At 39.9% G+C, this 24,532-nt stretch overlaps 1 long non-coding RNA gene across 1 annotated transcript; it reads right to left on the bottom strand.

The window, feature by feature from the left end:
• Positions 1-13,222: 13,222 nt before the first annotated feature.
• On the bottom strand, positions 13,223-18,689 carry LOC138971821 (uncharacterized). Its single transcript, XR_011457387.1, has 2 exons — positions 17,443-18,689; positions 13,223-14,337 (listed from the first exon to the last, which is right to left on the bottom strand). It is a non-coding gene; the product is annotated as an uncharacterized lncRNA (long non-coding RNA).
• Between the last annotated feature and the right edge of the window lie 5,843 nt (positions 18,690-24,532).

Here is a 24,532-nt window from a genome sequence, read left to right as displayed (position 1 = left end):
TAGAACTGATGTTGTTAAACGTGATAGACCCTTTTGGAAGTTTAATAATTCACTGTTGACAGACATGGAATTTGTAAATATAGTGAAGAAGGTTATTGTTGATGTAAAGATACAATATGCTTTACCTGTTTATAATGTGGACAATATTGACTTGATTGACGATGATGATTTACAGCTATTGATTGATGATCAGTTGTTTTTTGAGATGTTATTGATGGAAATAAGAGGTAGATGCATTTCATATTCCTCATATAAAAAAAGGAAAGTAACAGAAAAGAAAAAGATCTTCTTTCTCAAATATACACTTTGGAAAGTAACTTGACAGAGTATAATATTCAACTTTTAGAGCAAACACGACAGGAGTTAAGTCAAATAAGGCAGAAACAAGTGGATGGTATGATAATTAGATCCCGTGCGAAGTGGATTGGAGAAGGGGAAAAAAATACAAAATATTTTTGTAATTTGGAGAAAAGACAGTTTGTCCAGAAGTCCATGTGTTTTTTGCAGAAAGATGATGGTGAAGTTATTCATGATAATGCTTTAATTGTTAAGGAAGCACAGACTTTTTATGAGGAGTTATATACTTCAAGAGAAGCCGAACTGGTAAATCAAGAGATTGATGAAAACCTGGCTCATCCTGTATTAACAGATGCTGAGAGTAAACAATTGGAAGGTAGACTTACTCAATGTGAGCTACTCAAAGCTGTGAAAAAATTAAACAACGACAAAAGCCCAGGATCAGATGGGTACACTGCGGAATTCTTCAAGTTTTTCTATTCTGACTTAGGAAAGTTTATGTTACGGTCTATAAATTGTGGATTTGAGAAAGGAGAAATGTCAGTGACTCAGAGACAGGGTGTTATAGTATGTATTCCAAAGGAAGGAAAAAATAAAACACTTTTGAAAAATTGGAGACCAATTACTCTGTTAAATACGGTCTATAAGATTGCATCAACGTGCATTGCAGAACGGTTTAAACGTGTTTTGCCAAATTTGATTCATGATGATCAAAAAGGCTTCTTGAAAGGAAGATATATTGGTGAAAACGTCAGATTAATATATGATACCCTGTTCTACTCAAATAAACATAATATACCTGGCCTACTTTTGATGGTCGACTTTGAAAAGGCTTTCGACAGTGTTGCCTGGTCATTTATTGAAAAATCTTTGAGCAAATTTAACTTTGGAAATGACATGAAACGATGGATTTTTACTTTTTATTGCAAAATTAAGTCCTGTGTTTCAGTTAATGGTCGGTATTCAGCATGGTTTAATGTAGGTCGAGGCACCCGGCAAGGGGATCCGCTGTCACCTTATTTATTTTTGTGCTGAAATATTGTCTCTTATGGTACGCCAGAACAAAAAGATTGGTGGTATGAATATTCTTGGCGAAAATATTTTATTGTCACAATTCGCCGACCGGCACGGTTGGCCTAGTGGTAAGGTGTCCGCCCCGTGATCGGGAGGTCGTGGGTTCGAACCCCGGCCGGGTCATACCTAAGACTTTAAAATTGGCAATCTAGTGGCTGCTCCGCCTGGCGTCTGGCATTATGGGGTTAGTGCTAGGACTGGTTGGTCCGGTGTCAGAATAATGTGACTGGGTGAGACATGAAGCCTGTGCTGCGACTTCTGTCTTGTGTGTGGCGCACGTTATATGTCAAAGCAGCACCGCCCTGATATGGCCCTTCGTGGTCGGCTGGGCGTTAAGCAAACAAACAAACAAACAAACAATTCCCCGATGATACCAGTCTGTTTCTTGATGGTACAGAGCAATCCTTTTGCGAAAGTATAAAAGTGTTACAACATTTTGCATCACTGTCAGGTCTGAGTTAAAGTTTTGCAAAAGAAGATTTTTGCCTGATATGAATTTTACCTGTAACCCGGATAATTTTAAAGCACTTGGCGTTATTTTTTCGGTGATTTTTCTTAACTATAGAAATAAGTTAAAGGAAATTCAAAAACTTCTGAATTCATGGACCAGAAGGAACCTGACACCTTTTGGTAAAATAACAGTCCTAAAAACCTTGGCTATTTCCAAATTGACACATTTGTTTACTAATTTACCTGATCCAGACGAACAGTTTATGATGGAGTTAAATAATATTTTTTTCAAATTTCTTTGGGATGGAAAAAGAGATAAAATTAAAAGAACTACGGTCACCCAACCCTATGAAGATGGAGGATTAAAGATGGTTGACGTGAAAAGTTTTCTGTCATCTCTAAAAATTGTTTGGTTAAAAAGAGTTGATGGTCTTACTGGATTAATATCAAGATTATTGTTTAAAGCATGTCCATCTGTTACAACAATTAATATGAGAGGAGAGGAATTTGCAAATGTTTTGATGCAGAGAATGGAAAACCCGTTTTGGACCAATGTTTTTAAACATTATAAGAAACTACATGGAAAATGTGACCCTATAACCTTTTGTATCAGAATGTTTACATTATAATGTTAATATTCGGAGAGATAAAAAGACAGTGTACATTCAAAATTGGATCGACAATGGAATAGCTCAGATTGGTCATATTTTGGGACAAAATGGATACTTATCCTATAATGCGTTTAAAATCAAATATCCAAATGTGCGAGGCGATTTTGTATTGTATCAAGGTGTAATCCAGGCTGTTAAGAAATATCAGAGAAAAATCGGCTTAGAATTTGATAAACATTTTATTATGACAGAGCCCATTGTGTGGAAATGTATTTGTAAAGGTAAGACACAACTTATTTACAAAAAACTGATTGAACATGCTACGGTCCCAAAATGTATCGAAAAATGGTCTGAATCTTTAGACTGTTTGTTAGATAAGAAGGCTATTTTTCAACATGTTTTTAAAACAACAAAAGACACTTGTCTGAGATGGTTCCAGTACCGATTATTGTACAGAATTTTGCCCACAGAAAGGTTTCTATTTTTGCGAAAAATTGTGGATACGTCATTGTGTACATTTTGTGGTAGAAATGAAGAAACCCTTTTACATATGTTTTGGGAGTGTGATAAAGTGCAGACTTTTTGGATAGAATTTGTAAATTGGCTAAAGGCGAACTGCACCCATTGCGACAATTTAAAACTGTCTAAAGAACTGGTTCTTCTTGGAGTGGCGAACAATGTAGTCACCGATAAAGCTTTTGATGTGTTATTAATCTGTGCCAAACACCATGTATATATTTCCAAAATGAACAAAAAGACCCCTCATTTTCAGACATTTAGTAGAAACTTTAAGCAAAGATTTATTTGTGAAAAGTATAACGCAGTTGTGAATAATACAGTAGATAAATTCTACAAGGATTGGCGCCTGTATATGCACGTTTTGATGTAACCCTCAGGTTTTTTCGTTCTTAAAACCTTTTGATAATGCGACCATCAAACCACTGAACATCCCCCCCCCCTCCCCATTCCATCCTCCCACCCCATGTATGTTGTAATTGTCCAAGTGTGCTTTTCTGTTATATGATTCTGTCCTTTCGGTTAGGTGATGTCCTGTAATGTACAGCATATACATGTAAACAAAAAAAAACAAAAAATGTACAAAAAGAGAATAAAAAAATAAATAAAAAAAAAAAAATAAAGTTTGAAAAAATGCAGCGTTTTCATTTCCAAAGAGGTCACCAGTCACTAACCTTGTTAGTTTGCATAGAAAAGCACAGAGAAAGGGCTGGGTAAGCATGCACCGCGCACGTGCACAGTTTCGGCAGCCTCCGCCGTTCTAATAGTAGGTATTTATTGTGAATTAAGCCTCCTCTTTGATTCGGCCTGCCCGCATCTTATACCGGAAAGGCTGCCCATTAAGAGTTATGTAAGACCTTTTCTGATCAGTATATGGTACGGTCATAATAATAAACGATAAATGATCGCGGCACAGAGTTGACCTTTGGCTTGTGCAACGTAGTTCTCCAGATCCAGAACTAATTTCAGAAATGCGGTTGAAACTGCACTGCCGCAAAATAAATAATAATAATATTCCAGTAAGTTTAGAATGAGTGTGTGTGTGTGTGTACGTGTGTGTGTGTGTGTGTGTGTGTGTGTTTGTGTGCGTCTGTGTGTTTGTGTGCGTGACTTTATGTGTGTGTGTGTGTGTGTGTGTGTGTGTGTGTATGTGTGTGTATGAGTGTGTATGTGTGTGTATGAGTGTGTGTGTGTGTGTGTGTGTTTATTTGTCTGTCTGTCTGTCTGTCTGTCTGTGTCTGTGCCTAGAAATACACTACACTGAACTTTTATGCAGATACCAACGTTTTCAACTTGACAAGAACAACCAATATTTGACAGACAGACAGACAGGCAGACAGACACACACACAGCCAGAGCGAGAGAGACAGACAGACAGACAGACAGACAGACAGGCAGGCGGGTAGGTAGGCAGACAGAGACAGAGAACTAGAGAGAGACCGAGAGGGAGAATCAGAAAGAGGGAACACAGCGCGTACAGGGGTCGTTTAAAAAAACAAATTGTAATTAAGTAGATGTGCAACGCCAAGGCACTGCATACCCCAGCGAAAGACAAACCTCTCCTCTCTTTCTCTCTCTCTCTCTCTCTCTCTCTCTCTCTCTCTCCACGGTGCTCTCTCTCTCTCTCTCTCTCTCTCTCTCTCTCTCTCTCTCTCTCAAACACACACGAACACACACACACACACACACACACACACACACACACACACACACACACACACACACACACACACCAAGTTACACACGTACACACATACACACTCACTCACACGCACTTGGAAAACAATCAAATCTTTGGCATCTAAGGTGGCAGGTGTGATCTCCATTAATACAGAACAGTGGTATCAACATTTTTATAATGTGTTTAACTCTTTTACAAAAGAAAATAATGACCATACTGATTTTGTTGAGGATGGTGTTAATCGGGTATCTGATGGTGATGATGAGGAGGAGATGTATGACATGGATGCGCTTGAACGTGTCATCACGGAAAACGAAGTAAAAGAAGCTATTAGAGTATTAAAGAATGGTAAAGCTGCAGGACCCGATTATTTAATTGGGGAGTTCTTCAAGAATTCCGCCACAGCTGTTGTGCCGTTTCTTACAAAATATTTCAATAAATTGTTTACCTCAGGACTTTACCCTGATGTATGGACGGAAGCCATAATTCATCCCCTTCACAAGAAAGGTGATAAGAATAATCCTGATAATTACAGAGGTATTTCATTATTATGTATATGCAGCAAATTGTATAGCTACATTTTGAACAACAGATTGACGAATTGGATCGAAAAACATGAAATATTAAATGAGAGTCAAGCTGGTTTTCGCAGAGGCTATAGTACCGTTGATCATATTTTTACACTACAAGCTTTGGTACAGAAGCAGTTATTGACACACAAGAAGTTGTATGTTGCTTTTATTGACTTTCGTAAAGCTTTTGATTCAGTTGAAAGAACTACGTTGTGGAAAACTTTGAAGAAAAATGGAGTTAAAGGAAAGATGTACCAGGCGCTCAGCTGTATGTATGACGTGGTAAAAGCAAAAGTGCGATCAGGAAGTGATTTTTCGGACTCCTTTATGTGCCCAAGGGGTCTAAAACAGGGAGAAATTTGTAGTCCAGTTTTGTTTTCTCTACTAATTAATGAGCTAGCTAATGATATTGTCCAGAAGGGAAAACATGGTATTCAACTTATTCCAGACTTTTTGGAAATACTCATTCTGATGTTTGCAGATGATATTATTCTTATTTCAGATTCTGTATGTGGGCTACAGAATCAGTTAAACATTCTGTGGGATTCGTCTAGACGTCTTGGACTTGAAGTTAATTTAGACAAATCTAATATTGTTGTTTTTCGGAACGGTGGTCACTTGGCCTTGCGAGAAAGATGGGTGTATGGTGGACATCCTATGAGCGTTTTGAACATGTATAAGTATTTAGGAGTATGGTTGTCTACACGCCTGTCGTTCTCTCACACTCTTAATGATTTTGCTGCAAAAGGGAAAAAGGGAGTCATTGGTATTCTAAAATGTTTATGTCAAGCTTTTCGACGCACAGATTCAACCGATGCTGTCATATGGTGCCGAAGTTTGGGGGGTTGAAGCAGACCATACACCTATAGAGAGAGTTCATTTATTCGCACTTAAACGTTTTTTGAATACGAGTATGAGAACACCAAATGCCATGGTCTATGGAGAAACGGGAAGGTACCCCTTGTTTATAAACAGCTTTGTTAAATGCATTCGTTTTTGGCTACGTATATTGAGGATGCCACATCATCGCCTTCCGAGCAAGGCGTATAAAATGCTGAAATATCTCCATGAACAAAATAAGAAAACATGGGCCTCCTCGATCTGTTACACTCTGTACATGTACGGTTTTGATGAAGTATGGGAAAACCATTGTGTTGGCGATGAGAGGGCGTTCCCAACAGCATTTAAAGAAACACTTATTTCATCCTATAAGCAAACCTGGCTTGACAATGTACAAGGAAGTGAACGTTTCTCTCTGTACAGAACCTTCAAATCAACCCTAACATTATCCAACTATTTAAGTGATTTGAAACATATTAAAGCTAGAAATCTTCTGATTAGACTTAGATTGGGAGTATCTCCTCTGAAAGTGCATCGATTTCGCTTTAATTTAAATGCAACCTCCGCTGATTTATCTTGTCCATTTTGTTGTGGCAGTGTTGAAGATGAAGTCCACTTTGTTTTAGTATGCTCTAAATATGCTGAGTTAAGAGAATATTATATTTCACGAAAATACACTAGAATCCCATCATTGTTTAAATTAACCATGCTGTTTTCAAACACTAGTAAGCCGCTATTGCTACGTTTTTCTACATTTGTCATGAAGGCGCTTTCCATTCGTAATCCATAATCCGTAAACGAAACAGGGCGATACTAATAGGATGTTCTTGTTTTTGTTCACTGTGTGCATTTGTATGCTGGTGCTTGAGATGTGCTCATCTCCATGAAAAGGGCCCAAGGCCTACTCATTAAAACATTCTGACATTCTGACATTCTCTCTCTCTCTCTCTCTGTCTCTGTCTCTCTCTCTCTCTCTCAAACACACACGAACACACACACACACACACACATACACATACACACACACACACACACACACACACACACACACACCCACCAAGTTACACACGTACACACATACACACTCACTCACACGCACTCACTCACTCTCACACACACTTCATACACAAAACACATCCCCATACGCACATATAGACAGACGGACATATACACACCTTTACAAACAAACACACATACACACACACATACACTTACGCACACGCACACACCCATCCACCCACTCTCTCTCTCTCTCTCTCTCTCTCTCTTTCTCTCTCTCTTTCTCTCTTATACAAACAGACACACACCCACACAAACACACTCACACACACACACATGTACGCACGCATGTACGCACGCACACACCCACAGACACACACACATGCACACACACACACACACACACACTGACTCACACAAATCTCATACACACAAAACACACACTCATACGCACATACACGGTTGGCCTAGTGGTAAGGCGTCCGCCCCGTGATCGGGAGGTCGTGGGTTAGAACCCAGGCCGGGTCATACCTAAGACTTTAAAATTGGCAATCTAGTGGCTGCTCCGCCTGGCGTCTGGCATTATGGGGTTAGTGCATGCTAGGACTGGTTGGTCCGGTGTCAGAATAATGTGACTGGGTGAGACATGAAGCCTGTGCTGCGACTTCTGCCTTGTGTGTGGCGCACTTTATATCTCAAAGCAGCACCGCCCTGATAATTATGACCCTTCGTGGTCGGCTGGGCGTTAAGCAAACAGACAAACAAATACGCACATAGACAGACGGACACACACACCTTAAAGTGTAACTAAACAAGCAAAAAGGAAAAACATCGTTCAGCAACCTTTACACTTTGATATGAAGAAGGGCCTCATATACTGTCGAACTGCGAAAAAAAAAAAAATTCTCTCACTCGGACACTGTTTGACGGACATGTGAAGTGCGCGCCAGGAACGACAATCTTCTTAGTTTACCTGATTAATGCCCTTAATTTTTGGTTCTGGTACTTTCAGTTCCGGCTGTTGTCATTAATCTACCAAAATAAAAGATCAAACGGAGTTTTCGATTTTTATTTCATGGTTCAGAAAAATATTGCTTATTTTCTGAAGTCAACCGTTTTAGCTAATCTTTCTTTGATTCTTAAAAGTCATTTCAGATTTTTGAAAAATAGTTAACGGTTAGTAATTACCAATATATCGTAAACAAACATATCGATAGGTTTTGGTAAGAAGACACAAGTGCGATGAATGTGGTACCAGTATTTTTGTGGTAAGTAAGGATGCATTTCTTTGCTGTAAGCACATTTACAATGCACATTTAATCTGTTTAGCAACATAAACGAAAGCATGGTACAGTGCCGCTTGTTTGTGGTCTATCTTTTCGCGGCAGATGCGTAACAATTAGGGTCTCAGTTGGAAAAAGCTGCTCGGAACCAGAGCAGATTTGGCTTGGGTTCTTTGAGTGTGAATGATCGACGAGTGGCTTGACATTTTTAACGAATCATTACTGTAGCCTACTTGAAACCATCATCTGTTTCTGAATTTGTCATCAGTTATGATTGAGCAGTCTCATAGGAATCGTCCATAAAATGTTAAACCGAAAAAGGGCAGACGATTCTAAATCACACAGGCTGCTGTACAAAATCAGATCTAAAACGATATTTTGAACTGCGACGTCTGCGTAAATGCCCTGTAACAAAATACCTTGTCCTGGTCATGTGTATGCACATCAGCTTCTATTGGGAAGATCAGTATTTTATATTAATCACAAATACAAGATTAGAAATAGTTCTGAAGATCGCCTTTGATTTCAGTTTCAGCGGCAAACTAGCAGATCTGTCCAAACCGGCATCGTTACATGGTTGAAACTTGAATAATCCCAAATAGATCTGAGTGGGGGTAAGTTTTATAGTATTTCAATTTTTTACGGCAGTTTTATTTAAAGATAGTGTAGTGGATGTCTCTGGTGAAGACTACAGTTATATGAATTTTTTGTTGTAATATTAAAATGATTGTTCTTTATTTACACAATTGAATAATTTGTATTTATTTGTTTGCAGATGACGGCATACTGAGTGCTCCAAGAACATACGCCTGCTGGCATTTTGTGTCTTTTCTGAAGACGTTGAGGCAAGCAGAAGTCACGGTCCTGGCCACACACACACAATGACATGAACAAGAAATGATATTTTTTCATGGGCATATCCAGTATTAAAACTTTATTTCCATGCAAACGCAACGATTAGAATTTAGAGAAGGTCATCGGTCACACACACACACACACACACACACACACACACACACACACACTGGGCGGATCCGGAGGGGGGTTCCGGGGTTTCCGGACCACTTAGGAGCCGGCCTTTGTATTCTAAGTGACGATTTTGGAAAGAAGTTGGCTAATTAGTTTGCTCAGGTTGCGCCAGATCGATCAATTGTCCTTGTTGTGATTCAAATTTTTCTTCTTAATATATTTACTTTTTTGGAAGGTGTATCAGGGGATGTTTCTTGGCTCAGATTGATCCATTTTCCTTGTTTTTATCAACATTTGTCGGACCCCCCCCCCCCCAAGGAGGTTGAACGCTTCGCGTCTTCAACTAAACGCTTCGCGTCGTCAAATTGTCCCTAAAAGAAATTTGGAAACTCCCCCTTAAAAATGATGTGATCCGCCCCTGCACACACACAAACACACACAAATAGAGAAGTCATAAATGGATACAGTTTTTCTTTATTGACTCACATGCGAAGCAAAAGTGAGTCTATGTACTCACCCGAGTCGTCCGTCCGTCCGTCCGTCCGTCCGTCCGTCCGTCCGGACGTCCGTCCGTCCGGAAAACTTTAACGTTGGATATTTCTTGGACACTATTCAGTCCATCAGTACCAAATTTGGCAAGATGGTGTATGATGACAAGGCCCCAAAAAACATACATAGCATCTTGACCTTGCTTCAAGGTCAAGGTCGCAGGGGCCATAAATGTTGCCTAAAAAACAGCTATTTTTCACATTTTTCCCATTTTCTCTGAAGTTTTTGAGATTGAATACCTCACCTATATATGATATATAGGGCAAAGTAAGCCCCATCTTTTGATACCAGTTTGGTTTACCTTGCTTCAAGGTCAAGGTCACAGGAGCTCTTCAAAGTTGGATTGTATACATATTTTGAAGTGACCTTGACCCTGAACTATGGAAGATAACTGTTTCAAACTTAAAAATTATGTGGGGCACATGTTATGCTTTCATCATGAGACACATTTGGTCACATATGATCAAGGTCAAGGTCACTTTGACCCTTATAAAATGTGACCAAAATAAGGTAGTGAACCACTAAAAGTGACCATATCTCATGGTAGAAAGAGCCAATAAGCACCATTGTACTTCCTATGTCTTGAATTAACAGCTTTGTGTTGCATGACCTTGGATGACCTTGACCTTGGGTCAAGGTCACATGTATTTTGGTAGGAAAAATGTGTAAAGCATGTGAGTCGTATGGGCTTTGCCCTTCTTGTTTAAATTACAATCAGATGTGGTCGTAGAACAGGCGCTGTAAACAAAACCTAGCATGATATACCACTTGTGTGATGTTTCGGTCAATATCTTTATTTTCCTTTCAGAAATACATTGGCGTTTTGAATGTCAAGGGAAGTGATACAAATGCTGCGGTGACACGACTTTTGAGCGCCAACATTTGAGCGCCAACATTTTAGCGCCGCACATTTTAGCGCCGCACTTTTGAGCGCCGCACATTTGAGCGCCGCGACATTTCAGCGCCGCACTTTACAGCGCCGGACATTTGAGCGCCGTAGGTGTCATTGTGTGCTGTTTTCTGAATAGTCGTTATTTGATCCGTTATTTTGCGTGTTTGTTTGTTTATGTGTGATGGTGTTTATGGTGTAGTCTGTAACACACATGGATAACAGTCTGGTTTTTTAACCCATGAGCGACACGGCTGTGACCTTGAGATTTGACAAGGGTCAACCAGATTTTCACCGTGTCAAAACGTTATCAAGCCCTGAATGTGTGTAAAGTTTCAAGTTTCTAGCTTACCACAAAGCTGTGAAAAGGATTAGTGTCTGTTTGTTTGTTTTTTACCCGTACGAGACCCTGCTGTGACCTTCACATTTGACAAGGATCTTTCTGAACTTCTTTGTGTCGGAGAATCATTGAGCTACGGCGTTTATGATATTCGTAGGCTCTCCCTTTAAAAACAACGGAAAACAAGAAGGGCAAAGCCCATACGACTCACATGCTTGACCTCGACCTTTAGGGTAACTAAACCTAGCAATGACATCATACACTAAGAACTGCTTTACACATTTTTCCTACCAAAATACATGTGACCTTGACCCAAGGTCAAGGTCATCCAAGGTCATGCAACACAAAGCTGTTAATTCAAGACATAGGAAGTACAATGGTGCTTATTGGCTCTTTCTACCATGAGATATGGTCACTTTTAGTGGTTCACTACCTTATTTTGGTCACATTTCATAAGGGTCAAAGTGACCTTGACCTTGATCATATGTGACCAAATGTGTCTCATGATGAAAGCATAACATGTGCCCCACATAATTTTTAAGTTTGAAACAGTTATCTTCCATAGTTCAGGGTCAAGGTCACTTCAAAATATGTATACAATCCAACTTTGAAGAGCTCCTGTGACCTTGACCTTGAAGCAAGGTAAACCAAACTGGTATCAAAAGATGGGGCTTACTTTGCCCTATATATCATATGTAGGTGAGGTATTCAATCTCAAAAACTTCAGAGAAAATGGGAAAAATGTGAAAAATAGCTGTTTTTTAGGCAACATTTATGGCCCCTGCGACCTTGACCTTGAAGCAAGGTCAAGATGCTATGTATGTTTTTTGGGGCCTTGTCATCATACACCATCTTGCCAAATTTGGTACTGATAGACTGAATAGTGTCCAAGAAATATCCAACGTTAAAGTTTTCCGGACGTCCGGACGTCCGGACGTCCGGACGTCCGGACGTCCGGACGGACGACTCGGGTGAGTACATAGACTCACCTTTGCTTCGCATGCGAGTCAAAAAGTGATAATTTAAAAAAAATATTGGCCCATACGTGACCTTGAGATTAGACAAAGGTCAAACCAGACTTCCACCGTGTATGGAGGCTATTAAGCCTAAAAGTGTGTGAACTTGCTTTGAATAATTATGAGAAAAAGGTTAATTTCAGTGTGTATTTTTTTTACCAACACGAGACCTTCCTATGACCTTCAAATTTCTCAAAGATCAACCTGAAAGTTTCCTTGTCGAATGATGATGAAGCAAAAGCGTTGTTTGAAGTTTCAAGGTTCTAGCTTCAAAAATCTCTGAAAAAATATTTTTCTTCCGTTTTTTTATCTCCATGTGACCCAGCCGTGACCTTGAAATTTGACAAGGGTCAACAAGACTTTTACCATGCATGGGGGCGATTTCGAGCGTACTCTGCTCCTTAGCTGTGCGACAACAGTTCACATCGCCTATTCCGTACGTGTGACATCCCATATAATAATAATAATAATAATAATAATAATAATAATAATAATAATAATAAGGTTATTTATAAGGCGCGTATCTTATCTTATGCTGCAGACTACAATAACTCTAAGCACACACTCACGTCTTTCGTGATACATATACTCGACCCGGCGCTCAAATGTGCGTCGTTGTAATGTGCGGCGCCGTAATGTGCGGCGCTGTAATGTGCGGCGCTGTAATGTTGCGGCGCTCAAATGTTCGCGCTCAAAAGTTGGCGCTCAAATGTTGGCGCTCAAAAGACATGGAACCAAATGCTGCAGCGGGCTATCAAGAACGCGAAGGCAAACAAGGTAAATACCTACTTCTGACATTAGTTTACTTATTAACTCTTTCTATACTGGCCATTATCTCCCCAGTCTCTCCCCAGAAACTGGCCATTTGCATGGGTTTGCAAAAAAATTCTCAAAAATAAACAAAACAAGAATGCAGCCTTCAAACTCATAGGTTTTATTGTGAATATATTGCTAAAACATATGCCAAAGTTTGGTTTCATTGTTGTGAAAAAAAATAAAAATATGATGTCCAGAATTTATGGGTATATTTTACGCAATACGAAAAAGGGGGTATGTATTTTGACTTAGAAGCATTTTTTCTTATGAAGGCTCTGTTTGCAACAAAACTGTTTCTGTTTACTTGTATGAAGATTGTGCTAACACAAAAACATAACAAATACCAACTGATTTTCCATTTGGTGGTCATGTAAGCATTGTGAACATGTCCGAAAAATCTGATCACACACCATGTGGTCGACATGCAGACCTGAACGGCCAGTGTATGGTGGCAGAGTTGGAAAATAGGAAAAGTCTTGATGCCAATCCTTCATCAAAAACCGAAGAAAATCGTCATTGTAATAAGTTTGCTTTATTCTAAATCAAACGACTAGGATAGATGACAGACACAACGACAAACACATTCAATTCTATGTAAAACATACACAATGCGCACGTTAACAAGCTGGCCATAACAATGTGCCCATCGTGCATGAAGTGTGGCTTTGGTCGGATCAGTAGCCGTGCTTTGTCTGCGATGCTAAACATGAAATTTTGTTAAAGCGACGATTTAGCAATGTTGTTGTTGCTGCTGCTGCTGTCTGTTCTTGTCACGACATCTCGCCATATAACAGTTTTTTCCCTCCTGATTCTGAGAAGAAGCTGTTTAATTGTGATATCAGGCCTAGGAACCCCTGATTTTCACTTGGAGCATTCTCAAAGAAACTTAGCGTATGTTAAGAAAAATGAGTGTACTCCACACTTTGTCTTTTGTTGTTCGTTGTCGTTGCATGTCTACCGTTCCACAGCCACCTACTATAAGTGCAAGTGTTAAATGACGTATTTCCACAAAAGACTGCTTGCAGAGAATCATGTGATGCCAATGACAGGTAAGGACATGTGGTAATACATACTACGTTTTGGAACCAGGGAAAATGCAGCACAAATTATTTATGAACCAAATTGATTGACTTGTGCACCATGACAAAAGTTTTCTTTGATCCATAAAAGGTCTTTTGCCAGAAAAATTGCTCTGAACATCAAGTACCCTGCAAGTTGTCACACATTTACATTATTGAAATAAAAAGAAAACACACCAGTAACCAGGTTAGGTACGTTAATATCTATAATCAATATCTCGGCACGTTACTGCCTTCTTCGGGATGGTAAGCTGAACATTATTGAACAAAATAATCGGTTTAGATTGTATACTTTGATTCCTGAACGAAGAAGCAGAGGTACTGCATACAACTAGGACTGTAATATCAGCTTTTGCCTGAAACACACACACATTCACTTATAAAATTAATGCAATGTCATTGTATGAAGCCAGAACAATCACTAACTTACATAGTTGGTCACACAATTACCCATCACTGAACAATAAATCGAAGTCGGGTGGATTCAATGACTAAAGCATTAAAGGCTTTGAAAAAACCCTCATCACAAAACACCCCCCCCCCCCCCCCAAAAAAAAAAAAAAATTAAATAAATGAAATAAAACAGGTTGTCATGCTTATCTTCCGCCAATCCGTGCCCATATCATGCCAAACTTTTACCTATATATCTTTTTATCAGTCTAATAAAAATGAACTTGACTGATCATAAGCCTTGTGTTTTTATTGATTATCCCCCCTTAGTATGAGGGGGGATATTTGTTTTGCATGGTTGTTGGTATTGTCATAAAATTAATGCAATGTCATTGTATGAAGCCAGAACAATCACTAGCTTACATAGTTGGTCACACAATTACCCATCACTGAACAATAAATCGAAGTCGGGTGGATTCAATGACTAAAGCAGTAAAGGCTTTGAAAAAACCCTCATCACAAAACATCCCCCCCCCCCCCAAAAAAAAAAAAAAAATAAAAAAAAATTAAATAAATGAAATAAAACAGGTTGTGTATATAGCGCAGTAAACACCATGCAGGTACAAGCAAAGATTTGACAGTGATTATCCTTGTTTTATATAGCACACATTTTCTAGTTTTAATCTCTCTCTCTCTCTCTCTCTCTCTCTCTCTCTCTCTCTCTCTCTCTCTCTCTCTCTCTCTCTCTCTCTCTCTCTCTCTCTCTCTCTCTCTCTCTGTCTGGAAAGTAATTTATTGACCTGTGGGTTATTTGCGTTTGTATACACATTGGTGATTCGTAAACTATGTTGAAAGAGATTGTCAAACAATATTATATGGGGTGTTTTAAAAAAAATGTATATCAACAAAATCTGTCATTATTATCAGGCACACGGTTTTAACAAAGCTATGTCACGGAATGCAACATAAGTGACTTAAAAAGTCGTGTTTTTGTGTGTGCAGGATATTCGCTAGGACAGGACCTCAAGCTGAACCAGCACAACAGCGATGCATTCTTCCATGGCTTCCACAAAAGTCTTTCACCTATAGCGGGCATTGCATACAGATAGTCCAAAGAGGGTTACCCTAACCCTCCTTTTTAAAAATTCTTTAGACCAATTATCCCTCTGTTCCCATGTTAAACATGGAATAATTCTGGACAAATGCGAGGACGTTAGCTTTTTTTTATTTGATTTTTTTTATCATTTTACTTATCATTAAAACTTGTTTAGATTTCGATTCGTAAACCATTTACAGTAATCCTCTGTTTTTTAACTTTGTTCATCTTACCACAGTCACTTCGTTGTTTAGATTTATCATTAAATTTGTTACCATTATGCAGGAAAAATGTAGAATAAAACCAGGAGAGCTTTCGGTAGAAGATATTTCCTGTGTCAAAAGTTAATGCTTATTCTGATTGATGGGTGCTCCAAACTAAGTTATTTTGACTGCCTTATTCGAATTCATTTCCAAGACAGGGCTGAGAAGTGGAGAAGCTTAGGAGAATATCGTAAAAATTGTCTGCAAAACTTTCGAATATGTCAGATTTTACTTTAGAGATTTTAAATACTGTTAACTGACAGAAATGCTATAACTTCTACACCAATGGACTGGATAACTTCATATTCAGCATACTTAAACTTGATTTTATGCATGTGCAGTTCACAAAGTGGCAAATTTGTAGGTTAAATTATCTAACTTTTGCATCACCAATGACACCAACGCTTTCGTGTCTGAGGATTGCCCTGAACCTAGCTGTAACTGCATGCTTTCTTCAGGTCATCGATAGCCTGGGGGTTGAAGGGGATGTTTTTACATACTCAGACATTCAAAATAATCAAAAAGGTAAAAGCCTGAAGGGTTTAAATTAGGTAAAAATGGCTACCGCTCAATGTCAAAACTCGTTCTGTTTAGTCGACCCCCGAATTTGGAGAAAAAAATTAAAATTGCACAAAAGTCAGACCATTCAATTTACAAAATTGCCACTTACTGGAAAGGCAGAACATACACTGAAGTTAATGAATACCACATATAAAATAATTGGTTCAACAGATGCAGAAGTAATTTGCATGGTTGTGGGTGTCCTTTTTAGGGGGGTCAACCCTGTAGAAGAGACGATTTTCTTTAATTATCAATCCGTAATATATTGTTTGTTATGCATACAAGATTAACATTGACAAATACTTCAAGACTCCTCATTGATCTTAAGAAATGTTGTGGTTTTTTTTGTTACTGACTGATTCACTTTCTATTCACTTTACTCTACCTAAGTCACGACAAGAAAAGCAAGGGAGGTAATTTCTTCGGAAGAGGTAATTCTCTCCCCTCAGAACGATTGTTGTAGTTTGTTTGATTTTGTTCCTTTCCAATAAGTATTATTTAAAATAGATCTTTACATCTTGATGTGAAAGGCGCAGTACCCCCCTCCCCCCAGGATGTTAAATTCTAGGTTGTGTCCATGTAAAATCCTGATCCTAGTCAAGATCCGAGTTGGTTTTTCATGCAACTGTGCCTCTTTATGCCACTCAATTAGACATACTTTGCAATCCATAATTGCACGAAACTAAGTACAGGAAATACGTTGTTGTCGTGTTTTTAATATTACATAATGAAATAAAAAATGTCACAACTGGTTTCGTGTTGGGCTTTCTCTCTCTGTCTGAATCTCATAATTACTTCCTTCTGAGGCCTGAAATGTGTTGCAGGCATTGTTCAGCTTACATTTATTGTTACAATTTTTGTGGATATGTTATTAAGTGTGTCTGTGTTTCTATCATTCGTTATCAGTGTGGTTAAAACAAAAGCACACGTCAAAGAAATTTACCCTTCATCATTATCAAAACATGCAGATACAGGTAATAAAACATTTGTGATACTTTAAACAAATGTTTGTTTGTTGCGTTTTTTCTTTTTTTCAGAGCAAACACACATCGTATTTGTTCAAACGTGTATATTCTGCACTTTCTAATACCCTGCATGGATCTCCAAATCAAGAATAATGAAAAGTCGTCTAATAGCCCTGCAGCACTCACACGAACATGATAGAAGCTTGCATGCACCCAGGCTCGCTGTCTTCGGCTAAAAGAGCTTGGTTACCGTTGGATCTTCGCTCAGACAAATGTAGCTGTCCACTTGCTCCTGTCGCATAGATCTGCAATGTGCAACATCATCTTTGATTAATAAGTCTGAGGCACAGACAAACACACACGCGCGCACATTTGCGAGAGAATGCACGTCAGTCTATTCAATCAAACAGTATAAAAACATACCACAGACGTGGTGGTGGAAACTGGACATTCGCCGTATAACAAAATCAAGAGATTCATTTGTGTGTGTATGTTTAATCAAAAGTTAATCTTGCGCACATTCAGTCTGTATTGTAACAGGACCCATCCCGTAAAAACTTCGAACAGATCTATTAAATTCTGAAATCCTTGACAAGTTTTTTTTCCAATCATCTGTATCTGACCGAAGTAAAAAATTCAGCCAGTACACGCATCTACCCCCTTACACGACAATACATATGTGGCGAAAAAAGGAATCGAGAGGGGGGAACAAGGAATAAATTTGATCCAGAAATAATTCCACTTCATCATTCCAAAATTCAAGTGTGAAGTGATCAACTACTGTGGTAAAGATACGTGCTTAGTATCACAACTGAAAATACAAGCCCTAGGGTTTTAAATCAAGGAAACAATTAAAGTTAAGGAAAGATCAACAGAAATGTCGAGAACATGTAAAATAGTGTACTTACAATCCGTTTCAGCATGCTCTTCGAATAATAATCTCCCAGTCAGCCTCGTGCTTACGACTTCGACAGGATGTTGCCTCTCACGCTGAGCCAGTACATTTGGAGTGAATTCAAAGGCCAGAGATGCAGTACAAGCACATTAGTTAGATCCAATTCATTTACATTGCTACCTTGCCCAATTTATGGCTATTTCTGTTGGTAACATCACACATGTGGCAAGCAGTGCTTGTTGCCGACTCTGCTGGGACAGACAGCAGACGATTTTATTTAGGAACCAAATTCTGATTGGTTAAAACATAAAACCGGAACTCAAAGTACCACTTGTTCTTTGGAAGTATCAAATCAAGAACAGATAAGCAGGTAAATCTGAAATGGGTTCAACACTTTTAAAAAATCGTAGTAAATCAGAAAACACAGTAAACGTTGGAAAAATCGTCCAGTATCGCTTCTACAGGTCTATACTTGGACAAAACATAAAGCAATTCAGTAAAGCTGACACTTCAAAATGTCTGTTTAGTTACACTTTAACAAACAAACACACAAACTCATGCACACACACATTCACACACACACACACTCTTTCTCCCTCTCTCTGTCTTTCTACACACACACACACACACACACACACACACACACACACACACACACACACACACACACACACACACACATACACACACACGAGTACAGACTCATGCACGCACACACACACACACACATATATACACACACACACACACTAACACTAACACTAACACATGTGCACAAAATGAACACACACACACACACACACACACACACACACACACACACACACCGCGCGAGAGAAAAAGACTACAGGGAGGCATGACGTCATGATGCATTAATTGACGTCAAAGACTTTTGACCGTGACGTAATCTTCTTACGCGAGCTTTATCCATAGTCTTGAACAACCACACACACCAAGTCTTGGAAACTACAGAATTTCTACCCGTCCAAAGCTGCCTTGGGTGGCGTTTGCTCAAAAAATGGGGGCGCCTATTGCACCCACCGTATTTTTGTTAGTATGGTCCCAATTTTTGGTGAACTTCCATCTTCAACTGTAGCCCGTAGCCGGGCACAAAGAATCCTTCTTTATCATGTATTATCGGTATGAAAATGCGTTCGTGGGATACCTCCAGCTTCGCTGGGATTAATTTGGCTGTGAAAACTAACCGCATTTTGATCTGTACTTAGAGACGTCATTAAAGGAAATGGTCATCTATTTATGGTGAGAATGTCCGGTCACGTGGTATATGACATCATGGCCTAAACAGTCTAAAGCTACCTTGGTTAACGCATACCACAGGCACTCGTCACGAGGTGGGCGGGGCCTATGTCTTGGCTGTCACTTACGGTGATGGACGGGGGGTCTTTTCTTATGGTTTATAGTAGTAGTCTTGAGAGCGCACAGGCCCCGCCCACTTTGAGTTTGATACCGACCCGATCGTGACGAGTGCCTGTGACGCATACAGTCTTGCACACCCCTGCAGGCATGCCCAGGCTTTTGCACAGATAAGAGCACCTTTCTCCCATGACACACACAACATCTACGATATCTAGCGGCTTCTTAGGCAGAGTTAGAATGATTGATAAATTTATTACGTAACGAATTCATTTTGTAAGTTAAATTAATTTGATTTAATAAATTAAGTAGATGTGCAACGCCAAGGCACTGCATACCCCAGCGAAAGACAAACCTCTCTCTTACTCTCTCTCTTTCTCTCTCTCAAACACACACACACACGAACACACACACACACACACACACACACACACACACACACGCACACGCACAAACACACACATACACACACACACACACACACCCCAAGTCACACACGTACACACATACACACTCACTCACACGCACTCACTCACTCTCTCACACACAAAACACACCCCCATTCGCACATATACTAGACAGACGGACATAAACACCTTTGCAAACAAACACACATACACACACACATACACTTACGCACACACACACATACACACACCCACCCACTCTCTCTCTCTCTCTTTCTCTCTCTCTTTCTCTCTTATACAAACAGACACACACACACACACACACACACACACACACACACACACACACACACACACACACACACACTGTACATACGCACAAACAAATACGCACATAGACAGTCGGACACACACACCTTTACAAACACATATACACACTCATACACACACAAACATACACACAAACTCATGCACACACACATTCACACACACACACACACACACACACACTCTCTCTCTCTCTCAAACACACACACACCCACACACACACACCCACGCACACACACACACACACCCCAAGTCACACACACACACATACACACACTCACTAACACGCACTCACTCACTCTCACAAAAAACTTCATACACACAAAACACACACCCATTCGCACATATGGACAGACGGACATACACACCTTTACAAACAAACACACATACACGCACACACATACACTTATACCCACACACACATTTACACACACACGAGTACAGACTCATGCACGCGTGCACACACACACACACACACACACACACACACACACACACACACACACACACACACACACAAACAGTAACACTAACACATGTGCACAAAATGAACACAAACACACACACTGCGCGAGAGAGAAAGACTTCAGGGAGGCATGACGTCATGATGCATTAATTGACGTCAAAGACTTTCGACCGTGACGTATTCTTCTTACGCGAGCTTTATCCATAGACTTGGAAACTACGGAATTTCTACCCGTCCAAAACGGCCTTGGGTGGCGTTTGCTGAAAAAATGGGGGCGACTGTTGCACCCACCGTATTTTTGTTAGTATGGTCCCAATTTTTGGTGAACTTCCATCTCCAACTGTAGCACGTAGCCGGGCACAAAGAATCCTTCTTTATCATGTATGTATAAGTTACAGCTCCGTCCATCCATGGTATCGCCTGATATTTTGTCGAGACTGGATCAATGAATATGATGACGTCACTCGAGGCTCTGCCGAGAGTGACGTCATTATATTCTTTCACCCCGTCGAGACAAAATATCACGCAATACCATGGATGGACGGAGCTGTAAAGTATATATGGAATGACCAAAGTAAAGAGAATTTGTCATGGGATGTGGAAACAAATCATTGGAAATCCACCATGGGCAATCAACCCAAGCCTAAAAGTTGTGGAACTATATTTTGTTTCAGTCTATGAAGCCCGGGTGTCCGTTCGGCCAACAGCCAAAAAAGTAACCATTTCAGCACTGACCCAAGACGACCCAACCCGGTCCCTAGCCCATTTCAGGTCTCCTCTAGCAGCCGGAGCCAGCTGTCTACATCCCCCCCCCCCCCCCCCCGCATTTTAATTTTTTTATTTTCATACAAAGCCGGGTTTTCCCGTGTAACATGCCCCTGATGGCTTTGCCGTGAGGGCGTAAAACTTTCATTTCATCGGGGGTGGGGGGGGGGGGGGGGGGGTTACGTAACCCGTGTAACCCCCCCCCCCCAGATCCGCCCTTGATGTGGGAATGCGTAAGTGGGCGTAGTCGAATGTCAATGTGGGAATGTGTAAGTGGAGCATATAAGAATGCCCATGTGTGAATGTGTAAGTGGAGCGTATAAGAATGTGTAAGTGGAGCGTGGTCGAATGTCCATGTGTGAATGGGTAAGTTGAGCGTATAAGAATGTCCATGTGTGCGATGTGTAAGTGAGGCATGGATGTGTTCATGACTGAATGCGTAAGCACAATGCAAGGATTGGCCAGAGAGGTATGTGGGAGGTGTGTTTATAACCTGCCCTGTGATATAGTGCTATATGTCTTATGTAAAAACAATGTTCTGTTTGTATTATTGTTATGTACCACGCCTGAATTTCTCTATGAGATAATAAAGTATTCTTCTTCTTATTATTATTATTATTATTATTATTATTATTATTATTATTATTATTATTATTATTATTATTATTTAAGTTATTGAGACATCCCAGTGCACTAAGGGATTTATAGAGCAAATCGAGAAAATTCATTATTGAACGAAGCGCATAGCGCTGAGTTCAATAATTATTTTCGAGATTTGCTCTATAAATCCCTTAGTGCACTGGGATTGTTTCAATAACGATATTGTCAGTACCGCCATAGAAAAAAGAAGATTCCAAACGCACATTTTGCAATGCGCATTTGAATAGGCATAACTGTGTGGTCAGGTCGTGCACAGTAAAGATCTACTTTTGTGTGGGGTGTCTCAAGTGTGTCGTGCTTTCGTCACACGCATTTTAATTTCTGTTGGTAAATTCCAGTGTAGCGTTAATCTGAACAGTGATGATCTTTCAGAGAGACCTCATTTGAACTCGGAGAAAGGCTCTTCATTATTTGCGATTCGAAACCTCCAGTCGAGCTTCGACGGATTGACTATGCGGAGTGACTCCCCTTGAATTGACTCAAAGCGGGACTCGACGGTTTGAATTGACTCAAAGCGGGACTCGACGGTTCGCACATTTTCAAAACAAATGTGGCATATTTCTCGTGTTCTATCTTCACTCATCGGGGAGTCTGATACTAAATATGAACGGTAAGAATGCTCTGAACCCTACACGTATTATATCCCCATCGTTTTTTCGTTCACATTTGCCCAACATGTTAATTTGCTGAGCGGGGTTTAATATGTCGTCTGCTAGGCAAGAACAATCGAACCACTGCAGTCTGCACTGTCACTGAGTCTGCACGAATGAGCCAGGTAGGCTGGTAATAAGTCTTATAATTATATGGTAAGAACGTTCTGAACCCTACACGTTTTCGATTACGATTGTTCTTGCCTTGAAATAATAATTCGGAAACCATTGATTCATTTACTGAACTGATGCAGTCGTATTTCAGTGTAGTCTGCTACGTATGACAGAGTCGATCGAGTCAGTCTTCCAAACTGGTCTAGCTGGTACGTTATCGGAATAACACTTGTGTTTTCTGTTAGCCGCTGGGAATTGTATGCTAACTCATCATTTGGAAATGTGGATGATAAGCTACATGCCACTAACACGGCATATTATGAGAAGAATCTATGCAAGTCGGCGAAAATGAGATGAAACACAGCGGCTTCTATTTTTTTAGATCACTGGCACTGGCACAGGCACATGCAATCTGTCAGAAAAAACCCCACTTCTGCTTTAATTGAGAAGCAGGGAATTTATGGTCATTTGGTATTGTGGAGAATATAAGCTACATGTCATTAATTAATTCTGAGGATGAGAGCACAGTCTTGCTTAGGCAAAGGGCGCAAGAATACGCTCTGTGGAAAAGTTAGCGCACTCCAAGAGTGCGCTAACAGTTTTAGCGCATCGCCATTAGCCAATCAACTGGTTCACATCAGTCATGTGACACCAGTACTTACTGACAATTATTATTATTATTATTATTATTATTATTATTATTATTAATCTCCCATATTATTATTATTATTAGTAGTAGTAGTATTATGTAAAATCCCGGACAGACCTGTTCTGGTTTACACTAGGGTTTACACTAGGGTTTACACTAGGGTTTACACTAGGGTTCCCAGATAACAATGTACCTTTAAATGGTGAGCTCCGTGATGTCATCAATAATGACTGGACCTTCTGTCACCAAAATAGATCACCATTTTCATCGATTAATTTCAGACCCATTAAAAAAAAGTCCAGACCAAAGGGGACGGCGTAAAGGGGTGGCCAGGTAGTTAAGGGGTAAATGGGTGAATGCGATGTGTGGGGTAAGGGGGTACAAGCGATTATGCCCGCCAGTGTGTGGGGGTGGATAGTGCATTTGGCATTCTAAAGACGGCAATAGTCATTAAGAGGATCTCTAACAATTTCGGCTGATTTAACAAAAAACAACAACAACACCCACCTCTCTGCTATAAAAGGCAGGAAATGCTAGACACTTTCTTTAAGACTAAGGGAACTTTTACAGGGCTCACAGCTTGCAGTAGTTCTTTTTTCATATGTCAGACTGAAACAAGTAAATCTATAGGTCTCTGATTTAAGGTGGAAACGAAACAGTTTTAATTTCCGAAAACAAGCAAGCCAAAAGTGTTAAACGCCTGCAGAAAGTGATAACTACACTTTTTCAGGAGACACGCTTCCGTAGTTGGTAAATCGGTCTGAAATCGTGCAACAGTAATCAAGTTTTGACCAGAAACAAACGACAATCCTCGACTTCGCAACATGTTGGCATGGAAAGCTGTATGCACATGTCTGATAGCTCTGACGTTAATGACTCCTATCATCCGAAGCGTCATTCTACGTCCTTCGTATTTTCCTTACTTCAGAGATGGTAAGTACTAAGATATCATAATTACCATCATTTAAA

The sequence above is a fragment of the Littorina saxatilis genome, linkage group LG7 (assembly GCF_037325665.1).
Source record: "Littorina saxatilis isolate snail1 linkage group LG7, US_GU_Lsax_2.0, whole genome shotgun sequence".
In the NCBI taxonomy this organism is placed as follows: Eukaryota; Metazoa; Mollusca; class Gastropoda; order Littorinimorpha; family Littorinidae; genus Littorina; species Littorina saxatilis.
The sequence above is the reverse complement of the archived record's forward strand: the minus strand, read 5'-3'. Positions and strand labels throughout refer to the sequence as shown.